Consider the following 13,318-nt stretch of genomic DNA (forward strand, 5'->3'; position numbering starts at 1 on the left):
CCTAGGCAAGTTATGTGGGAAGCTGAACATGTAGAAGAGGAATCAGATTTAAACTTCCAAGTTGTGGATATCTCAAAGATAAAGAAGCTTTAAAAATAAATATCGGACCATGATTCTATCACAGAGTCATCATGAACCAAACCCAGCGCCTTACTTTAAAAGACTGGGTTTTGGGTCGTGCTGTTTCAGGAAGTTAAACGGAGAGTTTGTATGTGTGCTAGCTCACCGGTATTTTATTATCCCATCCTTGCGAATTAAGAATAAGAAGGAATATTTATTTGTAAAAAACGTACTTCACTTATACTTCAACCCTGCTTTTCATTCACACAAGTCGCTCGCTCATGATTTGTAATCTCAACCAAAATGGTATTCATTAGTTAAGTCATCCTCCATCGTTTGCATGTTTGTGAGTTTTGAGTGTGTGGGTGAGCTGGTGTAATGCGACTTTGAACGGGATTTCAGTTATACGACAGTGTGCCATCTTGATTTCGGAGCAAAACATGAAGAGATGCAGGTCTTGCACTCTCGAACGCGGGTATGGTACTGACAATCCCAGAAACACAGTAAGGACGAATCTGGGCTTCGAACCCACTATCATAGGTTTCTTGTACACCTGAGGGGCGCAACTCTGCACAGCGGATAGATAAGGCCCACATCCACTCTGATGATCATGATGTTTAAAATATAAACGTGATGTGGCTCAAGTAATCCTTAATAACAGTGGCCACTCGCAATCTTGAAATCTTGTGATATAGACCTCCTACACTACTTCCTACAAATGCATGGTCAATATGGAATAGCCTTCTCTTTCCCGTTGTGGAAATAGGTTCCCTTGGTGAAGATCTTGTCGTCATTGTGAACAGTTAATAAGCTGCTGGGAAAAAGGAAAGTATACCCTCATGTCTGATGGTGGCTAAACATAAAACAAAAATGAAATGATTATTCGATAGGGATGTATTTGATACGGGTATCATAGTTGTGTTTTGGACTTTAAGTGTGTATTTTCGACGACTGTGGTCATCTAAGTAACGTTTGTAATTTTTGGTCAAATCTAATTTTCAAGTGTATACTTTCTTCTGCCCAGTAGTGTATTTCAGTTTTATCACCAAAAGCCATGCAGGTCAACTTTTGTAAATCCCACAAGACAAGATTATTTTCCGGACACACTTTGATAACACAATTGGAAGCAATGAATAGCTTAAAGATATTGATGTGTCTACGAACACCGAATTCTTGTGAAAGGGATTTGACTTTTATAGCATAAACTCGATCCTAACTACAGTATTTTATACGACTCGGACCATATCTTAGTTATAAATGGATCTTGTTTCTAACTAATGAACCAAATGCATCTGTATGGACAGACTAGACACGTCATGCATTTTATACCACTGCAAAGTTGAATTTAGTAATGTAATTAAAGTACGCTAAGGCAATAAATTACATTCTAACGAAAAATTCGTTTGATTTAGTACTACAATATTTACAGCCGATATCTTTGCCGGTTGGCTCTCGAAAACGTTGATACCCATATTAAAACAGTTACTTCCATTGTCCTCGGGAAAGAATGTCAACACACCAGTCCTCAAATCATCGCAACCGTATGCAAACATAATGGCTTGGCTCCTGTGTAACAGTAGATGGAAATGTACCCGAGAGAAAACCAGGGGCCCATTGCTTGTCAGAGACTGCGAAATTTGAGCCGTTACCCTGCACGTGCCTCAATGCTTCCTAATTGCAACGCATCTTTCTCCCGCCGATTTTCGGCCCTCGAAAACTTCGTTTTCGAAATTTGATCAATCGCCTGTAAAGATGGCCGTTCACGTGCCCTTACTCAATGCACGTGCGGACGAACGCGCGTGCGTTTTCGGCACCTGCTCTTGTCACGTGTGTGTGGTTGCAAAATTTGGTATCTGAATCCAAAGACAGCACTCTATACTTAGTGCTGACACCATATAATCTAATCGGTCACTTTTGTCCTCCAAATATTTTTTTCTTCTATTTTTGTTCCTGTCTGATACGCCCTCTGAAACGAAGTAGAAGGCCGGATTCATAAGCAGTCGGTGGATTCAAATTAATTTGCAATCAGTTAATCTTCTGAAAGGTACTTATAGATTATATTCAAATCTTGAGATGACTCGCGTGCTTAAAGTACGTGTAAATTTCTTTCACTCTTCACATGCACGTGCGACTTTAATAAGCAGGAAAAAAACTGATCTTAATTTCGAACAGGCTATTAGGTAAAAGCAGTTTCTGCATATTTGAATTTCACAAGAATGATTCAAATTAGAATTGAATTTGGATATTTATATAGTAAACACATCAGAATTATTTATGACATAAAACATATTGTGTATCAGCGAGAATGTCGGAAACAGTCGCGTTAAATATCGGCTGAATGAAATATGTTTATAAAGAGTCAAATCAGGTACCTGATTGGGTCATTGAATGTTCAGCAGATTGGAAATGATTTATTCATGAATTGTCATTTACACTGTGGTGTCAATAGCTGTTGCATCTTCTTGGTGTTTTGTTTAACTCAAACGGAGTACGAATTCACGCGCAGAGGCGGATCCGGCGAAAAGATGGGCGTGCAGACGGAGAGAGAGAAAGAGAGAGAGGGGAGGGAAAGATAGCGAAAGACACACACACACACAGAAAGAGAGAGGGGGGCAGACAGAGAGAGGCACGACAAAGAGAGAGGGGGAGATAGGGAGGGGAGGGAGAGAGGCAGACAGACAGAGAGAGACACACCAACAGAGAGACAGACAGACAGGGGGACGGAAGAGACACGGACAGACGGATGGACAGACAGACAGAGAGATAGACAGAGACAAAGAGAGATGAGAAAAAGAAAGTAAGAGACAGACATAAAATGGAGCGCGTGTAAGGGTTAAAGCTAAATGCTGAAGATGGGCAGACGGATAATGGAAGAATCATTTAACTGAAAAAATGAAAGGGGGGGGGGGCGTGATAGAGAAGGCAAGAGTAGGGGGTAAGACATGAGAAAGGGAATCAGACACAGGAGAAAGGGTTGAGACGAGAAATAATACCAGACGTATACACGAGTAATACATGAATAATGCCAGGCGGATAATCGAATTATTCATGAATAATACCAAGCGAATGCTCAGGTAATACATGCATAATTACAGACGAATACTCGCGTAATACATGAATAGTTGTTTCAGGCGAATATGCCAGTGACACATGAATAATCCCAGGCGAATACACGAAAAATACATGAACAATACCAGGCGAAAAATCGAGTAATGCATGAACAATACCAGGCGAATAATCGAGTAATGCATGAACAATACCAGGCGAATAATCGAGTAATGCAGGAATAATACCAGGCGAATAATCGAGTAATGCAGTAATAATACGAGGCGAATAATCGAGTAATGTAGGAATAATACGAGGCGAATAATCGAGTAATGCAGGAATAATACGAGGCGAAAACTTTGGTATACTACCAGACGAGAGTCTGGAAATGGCATTGTTTTCTGTTTCAACCCTTGCGGAGGACCCTTTACAAGGACATGTCCCTCGCGCTTGGACATGAAATTTAATATGAATAATTACCAGAAAAGGAAATGTTTATAGATAATAATAGATTACGAAACCATTGTTGTTTCTTTGAGGTTTGTATCTCGGGGAAAATCCAGCAACAAATGTAACAGGTGGTTTTACCTTTTACGACAAACAAAGACCTGTTTCTGACATGTCGTAAACAACCGGCTTCCATCAGGCAGTGATGACATTGCCACATCAGAGAATCAAAAATAAATATTTAGCTTTCTTGATTTATTTATTTACGCTCTGGTGCCAATCAACAATTCTTGTTTCCATATTGCGCAGTCACAAAACACCTCGCTTGGTTCGGTTTACACAGATGGGTAGGCGCGCATCTGATAACTTCCCCATCTGCGCATGTGCGTAACAGTGCCCTCTACTGGAATTGTGTAACATGGTAATACGATACTTCCTTTCTTGCAGTCGAGGTTGGATTGAGTCGCAGGAAGATAGGTGCTTGTCCGCCTCAGTGTCTTTAGCGTATTTATATGTGAGCAACCATACCAATCTCAATATTTATAAAGACTGGGAACTATATTTATTCTTAATTCATTAAAAAAAAGATTCATTATATAGTCATGCTTTATCGGGAAAATATGAAGGTTGCGACTTCTTGAGTTAGAAATATATAACAACATCACTCTGCAGTCTCACAATAGCTAAAACCAAGGACGTATATACGTCTTTGCTAAAACAAAAGTTCAGAAATGTTTTTTCTTGTTTTAGTGACAGTCGTTTTGGTGTTGGGGGTTGGTGTCCAGGGGTGTTTGATTTTGTGACAGAATACATGTTCAGTCAGCGCTACAAGACAAACATTTTTTCTCTGAGTGAAATATCCACGATATTTGATATATTATTTTCCTGTATGTCAACATGGTGAACACGAGGAACATATTTTTATAATGGCCACCTTATGATAGCCCATACATGCCATCTTTTCAATGATACGTTTATGTCATTGTTTGAAAAATGAGGGTTTCTTGAATTATATAGTTTGTTCGTTTGTTGTTTAACGCCGCACTCAGCAATATTCCAGCTGTGTGACGGCGGTCTGTAAATAATCTGGACCAGACAGTTCAGTGATTGACATCATCATAGCAGCAGCAGTACTAGTAGTAGTAGTAGTAGTAGTAGTAGTAGTAGTAGTAGTAGTAGTAGTAGTAGTAGTAGTAGCAGTAGTAGTAGCTTGTAGTGGTATTTGTGTGTAATGTTCTTACAGACCCTGTATCTATTGTGGATAATAAAGAAATTTTCTATCCGCGAGTGTATTGATAATACCAATATCGTGTCACAACCGACTTTTTGCTTTGAAATTACAACGCTCATGACCAGTTACGTAAATTCAGTTCGGCACACGCTGTCGTGGGATAATCGCTATATGTGCATCTACACCCATTGATACCCAATGAGCGCAGGCTGCCTTCAGAATCACAACAAAATTGTGGAGTCTTATTTGTAACTGTTCTGAGTTGAGTCGTGTAGTTTAGGATGTATACGCGGATCCAGACGGGGTGGGGGTGGGGGTGGGGTGGGGGTTGGGGTGGGGAGGTGGATGAAGCGTTTCATTGTAGTCCATGTCTTCGTGCGGTAGGCTGTGTCTCTGGAGCGTGATGCATGCAGCGGCTCGGTTCATTAAACTAGAAGTGTTTGCTGAAGTGCCAAAGCTTTTCAAATTAGCGACATTGACTGCAATGAGCATGTTGAAGCGTCACGCTCGACAAAAGAAACCTACATGTTGTGCTTCAACCTCCTGTAAAACATTCATCGAAAACAAACACAATTTACAGCCCACGTTCGCCAATACCATGTCACATACATACGATGTATCGAGCTGTAATGATTTGTAAATAAACTACAGGATTTACAATAGGAAGGGGTTGACCTGTCTCTGGTTCTTTATCACTGAAATGTATTCGTGTCTATTTCACGGTGATAGATATTAACATCCAAATGTGTCAATTACCGCTGATATTGACAACTGGCACAATACCCTGGCGTGTGGCACATGGGTCGGGTTGTCGGAGCACCTGCATGAAGTCTATACTCGGCGGCAACAGGTACCTGAGACAATGCACGGGGCTGCCCATTAGGTGGGTGAAGTGTTAGCAGCGTTGTTCCCTGTGTAGTGAATTATGGTGACAGGCGATGGGTGTCTATGTTATAAACTGTCTGTGTCTGTGTTGTTGTGTGTGTAAGTGTCTGTGTACCCGGGTCTTGTTGGTGGATGAAGAGAAGGACGTAAATGGAGCTAGATAGATCGATAGATGAAGAACGTAACAGGAAACAAACGCATTATTGAACGGATAGATGGACTTACTTAGTTTGGGGTAGTACTTCACATGCAATTAGGGTCCTACTATTTATTATTCCAAGGGAACTTGGGATCTTTTTGGGGTCATCGCTTCAAGACATATATTTCTCTGTTTTACAGTTCACCCAGGATGTGTAGCTAACAATACAACCATTCCTTATGATATTATGTGGCGGTCAAAGTCTCGGTAACACGACGGCATGCATTCCTTATGACATTTTGTGGCGGTCAAAGATTCGGTAACACGAAGGCATGCATTCCTTATGACATTATGTGGCGGTCAAAGATTCGGTAACACGACAGCATGCATTCCTTATGACATTATGTAGCGGTTAAAGTCTCGGTAACACGACAGCATGCATTCCTTATGACTTTATGTGGCGGTCAAAGGTTCGGAAACACGACAGCATGCATTCCTTATGACATTATGTCGCGGTTAAAGTCTCGGTAACACGACGGCATGCATTCCTTATGACTTTATGTGGCGGTCAAAGGTTCGGTAACACGACGGCATGCATTTCTTATGACATTATGTGGCGGTCAAAGTCTCGGTAACACGACAGAATGCATTCCTTATGACATTATGTGGCGATTAAAGTCTCGGTAACGCGACGGCATGCATTCCTTATGACATTATGCGGCGGTCAAAGGTTTGGTAACACGACGGCATGCATTCCTTATGACATTATGTGGCGGTCAAAGATTCGGTAACACGACGGCATGCATTCCTTATGACATTATGCGGCGGTCAAAGATTCGGTAACACGACGGCATGCATTCCTTATGACATTATGTGGCGGTCAAAGATTCGGTAACACGACGGCATGCATTCCTTATGACATTATGTGGCGGTCAAAGATTCGGTAACACGACAGCATGCATTCCTTATGACATTATGTGGCGGTCAAAGTCTCGGTAACACGACGGCATGCATTCCTTATGACATGTGGCGGTCAAAGTATCGGTAACACGACGGCATGCATTCCTTATGGCATTATGTGGCGGTCAAAGATTCGGTAACACGACAGCATGCATTCCTTATGACATTATGTGGCGGTCAAAAGCTCGGTAACACGACGGCATGCATTCCTTATGACATTATGTGGCGGTCATAGGTTTGGTAACACGACGGCATGCATTCCTTATGACATTATGTGGCGGTCAAAGATTCGGTAACACGACGGCATGCATTCCTTATGACATTATGTGGCGGTCATAGGTTTGGTAACACGACGACATGCATTTCTTATGACATTATGTGGCTGTCAAAGATTCGGTAACACGACAGCATGCATTCCTTATGACATTATGTGGCGGTCAAAGTCTCGGTAACACGACGGCATGCATTCCTTATGACATTATGTGGCGGTCAAAAGCTCGGTAACACGACGGCATGCATTCCTTAAATCATTATGAGGCGGCCATTATGTGTTTACTACCAACTTGAAGAATATTCACACAAAAGACATAATTCATCATAATGTTGGGTACAGTGTATTAACCTTTTTAAGGTGAGATAAAATGCGGTTTTTACGTCGCAATCAAGAAGGTTTCACTTATATCGCGACGAGTGAGTGAGTGAGTTTGGTTTTACGCCGCTTTTAGCAATATTCCAGCAATATCACGGCGGGGGACACACATATTATATAATCAGAATCGTACAATGGACTGGGGTTGAGTAATGATTATGGAAAGGGTATTGTCGCTTTTATTTACACTTAAAAGGCGTAATTCTTCACAATAATAACAGAGTTAATGATGTATCCATGCTATGGATTTCTAGAAGCGGGAATGCTCATCTTCCATATCATTAGCATGGTGCCCGGAGTACCTGTGAACATGATTGATGGAAGTAGGAGATAGTTGGTCGATAGCCCGGGGAAGTCAGCCAGAGAGGCTGCATGACAGGATGAAGTGCCCATGTATGGCGGGAACAAAACCCGGGTGGTCCGCACAGTAAACTAACGCATCAGCCACTGGTCTGTGTCACCATGTCTGAATGCACAATCAATTATTTGAGAATGATGTGAACACTGTACATGACAAGTGGCAGAGGATTTGTAGGATATGACGAGACAACGTTTAGAACTATAACACAAACATGAACAGATTCTCATTATTTCCTATGCAAAGTGCCAATGAGCGAAGACCTGTCCCGTGTAAAAACCATCTCTTCCATGACCATGACATGATGAATGTTACAAATATATAAATACATGCTCAACAACTAGATCCTCAATCATCTTTTCTGCTTTTGAGTGTATCAAGAGGGTAGAGAGGGATGCATGGGAAGGGTGGCAGTCGTCTTTGGTCCTGGAGTTTGGCCGGACAGAAACATTTGATCGCGGGTTCGAATCTCATATTCGCCCTGATAATGGTTCAAGATTTTAAAACGAACAAGCCACACGGCGACACGAGGAATCCACTTCAGACTTTGAACCGACGGGGCGATCGAACCTGGGTCTTCCGATTGGCAGGTCAACGCATTGACCACTGCACTACCTACGTCATCATGAAATCAAATTTGGGAAATCACTGAAGGGCTTTTCTAAAACAATTAAAAGGAACTATCAGACCCAAACTTTCGAGACGTAGATTCCACGTGTATAACCTATGCTTAGATTCGTATTAGGCAGACATTGTTATGCCGTTAGGGTACGATCACACACAAATACATCCGTCAAGCCAAGCAGTGCTTAAATACCCGTTTTGGCCGCGATAGATAAGTGAATGATTTTTTTTATAACGTCCTACACCATCGTGGTACGATCACACGTTATCTACCAAGTCACTGTGTGAGTGAGTGAGTGAGTGAGTGAGTGAGTGAGTTCGGGTTTAACGCTGCTTTATATCACGGTGTGTAAGCTTAATGTTGATTGGTTGGTTGGTTTGTTGTTTTACGCCGCACTCAGTTATATTCCAGCTATATGACAGCGGTCTGTAAATAATCGAGGCTTGACCACACAATCCAGTGATTGATATCATGAGCATCGACCCACGCAATTGGCATTGATGACATGCATCAACCAAGTCAGCGAGCCGGATCACCCGCTTAATGTCGGAGGAGAGCCCGAAGTGTAGAGGTCTGAAATGTTTACCAGTTTTGGTGAAATCCAAGAGCACGGGTATGGTGCTGACAAACCTAGAAGCATACTCGGGGCAAACCAACAATGTGATTCATGAAATGCAATCAAAGACTTGGCTGAAGTGGGTGTCGAGAGTGTCATCTTTCACGAGTTGTGATCCGTCTGTATTCTCATCTGACTTTTTATAATCAAAAAGTTTGATCGATGAATGGAATCACGTTTTACTTTGGAAATTTCAATAAATTAATCACTTTTTTATTATTTCGTCAGCATGTAACAAACAATAACCAACCAATTATCCAACCATTTAACATACTGAATCTTCCATTTCTTTACCACACGGAGACCTTACAAGCGACCAGTATCTTAATTTCCTTCGAACATGGCTTGGATCAAACCTCACGCGCAAATTCTCGCCAACCACTTCCGCCAACTGCAACTCCGCGCAGAATGGCTGTTCCGAAGCAATGAAAAGCCTCATCGCTGTTCCAAGCTCAAACACCACACGAAAAGGACCTCTTTCGGGATCTGAAGACTGCGCGAGTCCCTGGTCACGTACATCTTTAATTCATCTCGAAGCAAGGTCCCAGACCACCGCAGCGGCTACAAACACACACGGCTTCTTTTGTCGACGAAATCCTTTTGTTCCTCTTTTGCAATCACCCGCACAAAACTGAGGCGTTAGTCACGGAGCAAAGGTTAATTTTCGGAACGTGTTCTACCTTTATGGAGGTACGACCGTCAAGTCGCGGGGAGCTCGCCTTCACACATTCGACCCCTATTGGCGACAGCCTGAAAACAAAAAGCAAATTTGGGGCTCAACATTTCGGTGTCTGGTTTCAACCAAAGTGTAATTTGAAATGTTTTGTGGCAGTTGTGTCATTCAGAGACAAACGAGGGCTGTGATGTCAACATACACACTTTCAGGACTTACAGCTAAAGATTTCATTTTCTGAACTTGACATGCTCTTGGCTCTTCCAGATATCACACCTGCTTGTTTCTCGTTGACCTATTTGCGGTTGGAATTAGTACCCGGAACTCATTAAGTCGTCAACAGTCCACAACAGGGAGAAAACACATATATGTAACGTTAAAACAAAACATAAGGCGTTTTCCTATTTCAATTCTTGTTTACGGAAATGCCGACTTTAACAATCAGGAAGGAGGAAAAGAAAATTCAGTTAATAAACTTAACGCCGAGCAGTATTATTACGTTTACTAACTGAAAAAGTCATAAACTATTTCCCTGCCAGATTGTGAGAAGTAGAAATTATAAGTACTCATAATAAAAGATTGTAATTATTCTCTCAAACACTATTCATATAGGTTCAGCGTGACAGTGTGTGGAATTGTTCCAACACTATTAAAATATTAACATTCCTGTCATATTTCACACAAATCGAAAAAGGAAAATAGACAAAACGGATCCCATATACTTGAAAAAATAATTGATGTTTCTACTGTTTGTATTTATTTCGACCACCGATTAAAGTTAAACGGCTCGGCCTGGTTAACGATTCTTTAAAGCGAATAGAAACTTTGGTTCATTCGCCCATTCCAAGCATGTTGGTTTACGTCATGGTCAGCCATACACAACTGTCTCTTAATGATCAAGATTCGTTTCAACATACTGTATTCACAAAATCATGAAATGATCGGGCACAAAATGTTCTCACATCTCAGAAAAACTCAAGAAAATGTCAATTTGCAGGTCACGAGATGAAATAAGCGTGTTAATGTACAAGAAAGAGACAAATGTTTGATTTATTATGTTCCTTCCTGCATAAACTCTGAAAACCAGATTGTCATTGAGGTAAACTGTCGGGCAAAAATAAGTATACACGTGAAAATTGGATCATTAAAACAAAACTATGAACGTTATCAAAGCATTTCTAGGCTAAACAGTCGCCGAAGCACTACAAATTCAAGATTCAAAACACAACTATGATACCCGCTTCACATCACCATCGAATAACCATTTCTTGTTTGTTTGTTTGTTGTTTTTTTTGTTTGTTTTAGCCTCCATCAAACATCATCGAGGTGTACTTTCTTTCGCCTGGCAGTTTAGTTCCGGTATCACCTGTTTTTTCACTCGGGTGGAATATCGACTTATATATTTGGAGACAACTGTAGTGTTTCATAAGTAAATATATAAGAAGCATTATTTATTTACATTCTCTTTAATTATTGATTATATCCATGTACAGAACGAATACAAGTTAGTTCACATTTATAGGTTCACAGTATATTGCCAAGTGGCAATGAACATAAATCTGGAGGCTCGTTGTATTCAAAAGGTTTTTATTCTATTCTTGATTGAGGTTCTTCATCCTTTGGTGTCTAGATTTCACAACTATTGAGGAACTATTGAGGAACAATCCAGCATGCTCTTTCTGCGAAGATTTCCCTATTTTTCCCGATTCCCTATTGACGTGTGCAACCTTGTCGAGAACAACCGGAATCATCACTATTTGATAGTGATTCATAAACACATGCTTATAGTCGGAATCGTACAATGGGTGAGTGAGTGAGTATAGTTTTGTGCCGCTTTTAGCAATATTCCAGCAATATCACGGCGGGGGACACCAGAAATGGGCTTCACACATTGTACCCATGTCGGGAATCGAACCCGGGTCTTCGGCGTGACGAGCAAACGCTTTCACCACTAGGCTACCCGGCCGCCCGAATCGTACAATGGACACTGCTTATAGCAGAGAAGACTAACATTTAGTCTATGAAATCTTATATTACACAATATCCTTCTTGACTCTAAAAATATAAAAAAATGTTCCTAATACTGATTTATGGAATAGAGCTGGCTAGACTTGCTTTTATATACATTCCTAGATTGTGTTGGTGTTTTTTGCATAAAATAAATATATTCCACAGTCATGGTGCAGAAGTAATAGCAAAGATGTGTTTGCACTATGGAAATGGTTTTGTCGTTTTTATGGAAGTCATTATAAACAATATAATTACATGCATGTTTACGCAACTCCACAAATGTACAGTTGAATTATTGCTAAATCTTATACTTCAATAAACTTACCCTATACCTTAATATGATGTGATTAATATGTTTGTCTGGTTGTTGAGGCTTATGATAGATCAAACTGAAGTGTACGTTTACTTTTAATTGATTATTCACAAGCCGCCGTGATGTAGCCGAAGTATTCAGAGTGGGCGTCTTGTCAAATTGATGTTTGAAATGGTCAGTAATAGCGTTCGTGCAAATGTTTAGCATTGGAGTGAGTATAGTTTTACGGCGTCTTGCGCCTGTTTTAGCAACAGGGGACACCAGACATGGGTTTCACATAAGAATTAGAAGATAACATTCTTAACTGTCGTTTCAAACAATAGCTGCTACTTCCCAAACATACAAAATGTGTTACAACTTGACGATAACAGTGCAAAGTGCCATGTCAAAGTAACACACAAAAAAGCCTTTTGAAACATAGTGTATCGTTACAATAAGGAAGACTGTTTCTCCGTCATAATTTCGAATTATTAAAATGTATCAAATCTTGCACTCCACTTTCATTTAAACATCTGTCAGTTTATATTTCGAAAGGACCACTAAAAAATACAAGTTCTGCGTTTATATAATCACACTGATCCTTACTATCGGTCTAATTAAGAAATTAAATTTTCACGTCTAATTTGAATTCAAATAATCACACGCAGCCACGCAATACGCCACGCGCCCCTCTCTTGGCTTCTGGTAACTTCCCTTGTCATTTCCCTGAAACCTGCTCTCAATGAAAAGCTCAAGAGACACTGGACCGGAAGTCCTTTTCCGCCATTTTTCTCACTCTCGCCAGCCTCGTTCCGGTATGAAGGAGTGGGGCGTGAGAGTGGAGGGAAGAGCGTCGGTCTGAAATTGTTCGATACTTTATGGTAATATTTCCCAGCGCCCTTGTCACGTCTCGTTCACATCTGACCCTGGTAACACGGAGCGCCCACCGTCTGGGCCCCTGTGACTCGGGCTCTCGGAAAAAAGGTTGTTTTGTTCTATTATTGGCCAGATTGTGGGCGTGTGATATGATAATGAATGATATTTCCTGTACGTGTTAAAGCTATTGTGGAAATATTATTAGCCACACGGGCCACTGTACTTATGACGCCTCAGAAATAGCACCACCTATTGTTGACTATACATACATGTACCTGTGCCGTTGGGAAATTGGGCTCGCTGCATGTATTCGTATTGTAGTTAAATAGATAACCGTTATTCTGTTTCTTTTTTCTGACCTTTTAGAATAAAACCAGTCCCATTACCTTATTGTTATAAGCGCTTAATGATTTGGAGTGAGTGACTATGGTTTTACGCCGCTTTTAGCAATA

Source organism: Haliotis cracherodii, unplaced genomic scaffold (assembly GCF_022045235.1).
Source record: "Haliotis cracherodii isolate W230 unplaced genomic scaffold, xgHalCrac1.p SCAF_13, whole genome shotgun sequence".
NCBI lineage: Eukaryota > Metazoa > Mollusca > Gastropoda > Lepetellida > Haliotidae > Haliotis > Haliotis cracherodii.